Below are 7,151 nucleotides of genomic sequence, written 5' to 3' on the forward strand. Positions count from 1 at the left end.
TACTTCATAGTGACATAATATCTGATCATCGCAGGTTAGTATATTTAAGGCATGACAATAAGATTTAAATTTTATATTAGATATAATGTTCTAAATGATATATTTATATTTTATGCAGTAAAATTTTAATTTATTAGAGATGAGCCAATCATAATATTCATCCTAATGCAAAGATTGAACAGCGATGGTTGGTCGAGTTATTCTCTATGTGACTTTTGAATCAGGTGTGATTTATATTTAATTGTGAGATACATTAATTTTTGATACATATTTAATATCAGATAACTCAACAGCACTTCATATCATTTTTTTAGATATCAAAGATGATGGAGAGAAATAATTCAGATGAACTAATAGCTCTTGCTCGAGGACCTAACAAGATTATGAATAGATATAACGGTTTCATAATTAATGGCTTTAAATTTTATACTAGAGAATCGGAGAAATTTAGAAAAACACAGAATAGCGGTGTTATAGTGGAAGCAGATGAAAAATTCTATTATGGTGCACTTAAAGATATCTATGAGTTGGATTATTATGAAAAATTTAAAGTAGTATTGTTTAGATATGATTGAGTAGACATAAACTCACCAAGGGGTTTGAAACAAGATGCAAATGGATTTACACTTGTAAATTTTTCAAGATTGAGACACACTGGTGTGTTATTGAAGGATGACCCATTCATTTTTTCATCTCAAGCTCGTTAAGTATTTTATGTACAAAACGCAAAAGATAAATATTGGTTTACTGTTATCAAAACAAAATCTAGAGACTTATATGATATGGAAAATCAAGTGGAGGATGATGACGATGATACTTATACACAATGTATACCCTACAATTTTGTGCCAGCTAATGATTTAAATGCTACGACGATGTTGGTTAGGACAGAATTTGAAGGAAACACTACTGCTTGATTGTTACTGATAATAATTATTTATGATGTATATAATTTGCATTAATTATTGTGTTATTTTACTCCATATATTAACTGATTCTACCATTTATTTATATAAATGCTAAGTGACATCATGCGTCGCAGGGGACGATATGCAGATGTGCAGTTCCAGTTTTCACAGACAGAAGTCTGTACGTTTTCTTCAGCACAGCAGCCTGAGGCCAGTTCAGCTGCACAGCATTTCGAGCCCTGTTCTTCTTCATCATCAGCACAGCACGATCCTCCTATTCATCAGCCAGATGATGAGATACACGTACAGGGTATATATTATCTTTCATGTAATTTTATTTTTATTTTATTTTATATATATTTATGATATCGTTACTTTTATATATTTTTTGCAGACGGATCTGGGAGAGTATGCCCCAGACGCGGACCCATAGTAGTATTAGATGTGTGGCAGATACGTGAGAGCGAGAGAATTATTGTGGAGTGCAATCAGCTAGGTTAGCCAATTAAGAAAGCTGTCTGCTTATTGACTTCATTTTTGGAGACTGTTGCTCGGAGGCCTCAGCTATGTCCGTTGAGCTATGCAAAATGGAATGACATGCTTCCAACGTATAAAATTGAGCTCCTCCGAGTTATAGAGGTAATGAATTGATATTCATGCTGTATATTAATTGTTAATCACTTATATAATTTATTTCATTTAATTTTTTTTTATAGAGCAAGTTTGTTCTCCCTCCGTTCACTCATGATTTTGTAATGAAGTCTCTCAACCGCAAATGAAAAGAATATAGAGCATAATTGAAGAGGGACTATATGAGACAGGGTATGATAGAGGAAGAGATTGCTAAGAATTGTCCTCCTGATGTACCCCCTCATCAGTGGATGTAGTTCGTTCATTATTGATTCTCCGAGAGGGTACAGATATATTATCTGCTCATTATCTTTTCTTTTAAATATTTTATAAAAATATTAATTTATATTGTATATTATATATTATACATATAACAAGTTCTTTACTTTATTTACAGACTTATTCTGCTATTGGTAAAGCTGCACGAGCAGCTCAGTCTGTTCCTCATACATCGGGGTCGAAGAGTTATGCACGACTCTGACAGGAGTTTGTATGTTCCTTAAACTTTCATAATTAACTTCTAATTTTTATGTTGAAATATTTATATAACTAATATCATTATGTATCATGGATCATATCTGTATCATAATACTCATATATTTTTTTTAAATTGTTATAACTGTTTGCTTAAAATTGAAATTATTTGTGTAGGTGGATGAGCATGGGACGGAACCTAGTAAAGTGAAGTTTTACCGGATGACTCATACTCATCAGAATAGTACTTTTGTTCGAGATGAGTCGAGAGATTTATATGTACGGCATTATTAATATTCTATTTTTTATAATGATTTTAATTTAATTTTGTTAGCTATTAATGTATAACTCTTGTTTTCAAAATAAATACAGGAGAGGGCTACATCTCTCATTGCGGAGCGTGACGACGAGTCTGCAGCATCTACGCAGCAGAGCCGTATCGAGGCCGAAGTGTTCAGAGTTGATGGGACCAGAGCGCTACGGCCGAGTGAGGGGTCATGGAGTAGGAGTCACCCCTATTCAATTATCTGAGGTTAGTAGATATACGCAGCATGCTGCAGTAGATGCTCAGGATTCACGCGTCCGTAGACTCGAGGTGGAGATACAGGAGATTAGACAGAGTCGTGCCGCTAAGATGGAGGAGATGCGACAGAGCCGTGCCGAGATACAGGCCATGAGGGGACAGATTGATCGGCTTACATCTTTATTAGAGATGTATGGCCCATCTCAGGTAAACACATATTATTAAATATATATTTTTATATTAATTTAATGATCTATATATTTTTATTTATAGATATGCAAATCAAGCTTTTCATATATTTCTTGTAGGCTCCTGGCACATCAGGCACCCATTGAGATGGCGGCACGTCACGTGGAGACAGCGACGACCATATGCCTGCAGATTGATATCATTTTATTTTTATTGTAGTCTTATATTTTCTATATGCTTTTAGTTAGGTTGAACTCTTGATTGTAATGGACGATTAGTACTTTATTTTTATTTATATAAAACAATATCTTTTAGTTTGGTTAAATTTACTATTGAAGTTTGCTTTTGGTGTGAATGGTGGTGATTGTGTAGGTTTATGTTTGAATAATTGATATAATTTTATACAGAAATGTATGTATTCTTTTTTTTGTATATAAAATCTGTATATTTTTTTTCTATTAAAAAAATTAACGATGCTTATAAGCATTGTTAATAGACTGATTAACGATGCTTATAGGCGTTGTTAGTGACTTAATTGCCAATGCTTCGAAAAGCGTCTTGGTAGAGGGGAGGATGCATTGTTATTAACGATGCTAAAAAGTGCCAGTAAAATTTAATTTTACGATGTTTTAGAGCGTTTGCGACGTTTTTAAAAAGCGTCGATGCTTTTCATCTTCACTTTTACATAAACGACACTTTTTGAAATATCTTTTATAGCGTCGTCTTTTATCATTTTCACTGTAGTGTCATAAGATCGGAATGATTTTTAAAATACGTCTCTGTTGCGGCCAATCGCCTCGTCGCCCGATCGTCGGGAAGCGTGCACCTGCAAAAGGAAGTCCGCACTGACCGGAGGCGGCTCCGGCGGGGACCCTCCGATGGTCAAGTCAGAGAGGTGACTGGGCAACAGTGAAATGCAGACAGAGAGCTCTGAGAAAGAGAGAGGGAGAGAGAGAGAGGAGCGAGCCTGCGTATGTGGGAGAGACGGGCGGATCGACCCCTTGCACTGTTGCCCTCCCCGGTATATATAGTGGAGCATGGTATGGCGCCGTCATTAATGGCGCGGACAAGTGAGGAACTGTCAACTCACTGTAGACTGTCAGAGCCGTCGTGAAACGTCATGTCGCCGTGTAGCCGTCTAATCGCCAGGGTTGACCCGGCCCCGGGCGGGACAATGCCCCTAGGTAATTGTGCCGCATGTCCGTGTCAGGGCTGACAACGTCTGGCGACCGTACGGTGGTTGGTGGAGTCGGCCGACCCCAGGTCGGTGGCCAGCAGAGTGGCGTCGGACTCCTCCGTCGGTCGGCGAGCTTCATGTGGGTCGGCTACCAGACCTCTGAGTTTAGTCGGTCGGGAATGGACCGTGGAATGGCCGTAGTTAGCCGCTGATGGCGTCCGTCGGCCTGTCGCCCGACCGACGATCGGCCAGTCAGAGTCGTCCGTCGGGCCGTTGGTTAGTCGGTCGGGCTTAGTCGGTCGGGCCGTCAGCCGGTCGGGCCCTCCGATAGTCGGTCGGTCGGTCGGTGGGTATCCCCCAACAGTTGCCCCCCTCCACTCCTAAGTCGGGTGGAGAGCTGGCCGATGCCTTCATTCGGGTAGCAAGACCGGACGACTGGGAGTGGATTTGTCGCATGTGCAGATCCGACCATACCGCCGGCTGATCCGTTGTCAGACACCTCACGAATCCCAAGTGATCCGAACGTCTAGTCGATGCCAGAAGTCGTGCCGGCGTCAGGTGTCAGAAGATCGGGCGCCGAACGATACGGCGTCAGTCGATCGGATATTCGGCGCCGATCGCGGGTGAGGCATCCCATCGGGAACGCGGACCGGCGCGGGCGGCCGACTGCGGAGCCAACCCCCGCGCACCGTGTGTCATGGTGGTTGGCCGGCGTCCGCTCCGGCATTTAATGAGGGCGGTGCGGGCGTCCCGGGACGAAGCGCGCCGAATCCTCAGCCAACCGGCGAGCGCCACGCGTCGCGCATCTGGAGGTCTTTGGTCGGCGCGAGAGCATCCCGACCGTCGGTCGGCCCTATATATATAGGATCTCCCAGACCCAGGACCCACACTCTCCATTTGCTGGGGGAAACTCTGTCCGGGCGATTTCTCGGTCGTCGCGGGCAGAGCTCTTCTCCACTTCTGGAGGGTCCATCGGGTTCGTGGTCTCCTCTTCTCCTTCTTCTTCCCTTTCTGCTCTTTTGGTTCCTGCATAATGACCAGGAAACCGACCCAGGGAGCTCGGTCAGGGAACCCGACCGACGACTCTCGATCGGCTCCGGAAGATGAGGCTTCCTCGCTTTTGGGGCCGAATGTCGATCAGCTTCGGGAGCACTATCGCATCCCGGAGCAGTTTCGGCTCTCCGCTCCAGGGGCCGGCGGTCGGGTCAACAACCCTCCGCCTGGCGACCTGGCGCTATATGTCGAAGACCTTCGCGCGGGTCTTCGGCTCCCGATTTCGGAGTTCGTCCAAAATCTGCTTGATTACTACGGACTCTGTCCGGCGCAGCTGGCGCCGAACTCTGTTCGTCTGATAATCTCCTTCGCGTTGTTGTGTCAGCTTTTGCCGACCAACCCTCGCGTTTCCCTCTTCCGGGCATTTTTTGTGCTCCGACCCCACCCTAAGGCCCGAGGGTGGTGGCTCTTCAACCCCCGGAAGGGTCTTGCTTTCATAACCGGTCTTCCATCGTCCATTCATGGATGGAAGAACCAGTTCTTTTTCGTTTCTTCTTCTTCTTCTTGGGGCTTTCCTTCCCGCTGGGGTGTACCCCGAACTGAGGCCAACGATAACAGTCGGGTCGATGCAGACGACCGGGAGGACTTCCACCGACTCAAAGACATGTCGGTCCCGAAGCAGAGGGAGCTTGTTACCGAGCAAGCTCTCTATGATGCCGGCCTGAGTCTGGTCCCCCGAATAGGTATCGCCCGATCCCCCAGCTTTTCTTTTTGTTCGGCTTTAGGGTAGTTCTGGTCCGGCCTTTGACACTGGTCGGTTTTGCAGGGACACCGCCGAGGATGAGGCCGACCGATGCCGAGATTCGTCAGTTTGCCGCCGCGAGGAAGAGGCCAGCGTCGGGGGCTGGCCCTTCGCGCCCTTCCAAGAGACCAACCCCAGTCCCGCCGACCGTGGAAGTGTCGGCGACCGAGGGGTCGGAGCCGATCATAGCCCTCGCGGCTCCGACTGTCCAAGTCGAAGAGAGGCCGACCGAGGAAGTGGCCGAAGGAGTGTCGGCGGCTTCACCGCCGCGGGTGGAGCCGGATGACGTTCGGGAAGCCGAACATCGTCCGGAGGCATCCGCTGGCGCAACGGGGGGCGCCGGGTCGAACTCCAGCGTCCCATCGCTGCCAGCCCCATCGGTCGGGGCAGCTGATCGGGGGAAAGCCCCGATGGAGCCCTCGGAGGAGGAGAGATCAATGCCCCCCAGCGCATACTACCCTGAGGGTGCATCGGCCTTGGCCGACCACAACCTTGCGAGGAGGTTGTGCCAGGGGATCCTCCTCCCTACCGACGTGCAGTCGTTGCGGTCTCGGCAGGTGACCGAGATGCTGTCGCGGTTCTACCCGACAATGGTGGAGGTAAGCTTCGCGTCACCTTTTTCCTTAGAAGAATTTTTGCTTGCCACATAATTCTGACGAAGCTTTTTCCGTCGGCAGCTGATCTTCACCATGTCCGAGTTGGAGGCCGGATATCGAAGGTTCGGCGACGTTCGGGCAGCCTTTAAAGAAAGGTCGGCGGCGGCCGAGGCCGAAAGAGTGAGGCTGGTCGACCAACTGCAGGAGTCGGCCGACCGGGAGGCCAAGTTGACGGACGAGGTCTCCCGGCTTATGGCCGAACTGAAGTCGGCCAAGAAGGAGGCCAAGCACAAAGGTCGGGCCGTGCGTCGTCTTCGACGCGAACGGGACGGTGCCACCTCCGAACTCCAAGGGGAACGCGAGCAACTTCGGGTCAGCCTGGGGAAGCTCGCGGAAGCCGAAGAGGAGTTGTCCATCGCCCAGATCGACGCCGAAATTGCTAGGGCCGAGGCGGAGTTGGCGAGGGAGGAGCTGGCCCACACTGAGGACGAGGCACGGTCGGCGAGGGAGTCGGCCGATCGTGCGGTTGAGGACTTCCGGGCCTCCGACCGGTACAAGGAGGAGATGCTCGAGTCGGGCTTCGCCTCCTACCGGGTCGGGTTCGAGGACGGTCGGGATGCCGTCCATGCCTTGTACCCAGAGGTGGACATCAGCCGAGTCGTCCCGCTACTCGCCGAAGAGGAGGGAGCCGAAGAGGAGGCCGACCAGCTGTCGGGAGGCGTCATCCCAGCGGAGGAAGCCGTCCCGGAGCAGGAGCCGACCGAAGGTCCCTTGCCGACTGAAGGACATCCTTCTGCCGTTGACCCAGCGCCGCTCACGGTCGAGACGCCGATCCTTCCCGATCCTCCGTCGGTCGAAG

The 7,151-nt window shown here is 48.2% G+C and overlaps 1 long non-coding RNA gene across 1 annotated transcript; it reads left to right on the plus strand.

The window, feature by feature from the left end:
• The first annotated feature begins 1,943 nt into the window (after positions 1 to 1,943).
• Positions 1,944 to 2,721, plus strand: LOC140854856 (uncharacterized). The gene is made up of 3 exons (XR_012137968.1): positions 1,944 to 2,028; positions 2,190 to 2,291; positions 2,385 to 2,721. It is a non-coding gene; the product is annotated as an uncharacterized lncRNA (long non-coding RNA).
• The last annotated feature ends 4,430 nt before the right edge of the window (positions 2,722 to 7,151 follow it).

The sequence above is a fragment of the Elaeis guineensis genome, chromosome 1, assembly GCF_000442705.2.
Source record: "Elaeis guineensis isolate ETL-2024a chromosome 1, EG11, whole genome shotgun sequence".
NCBI classification, from domain to species: domain Eukaryota; kingdom Viridiplantae; phylum Streptophyta; class Magnoliopsida; order Arecales; family Arecaceae; genus Elaeis; species Elaeis guineensis.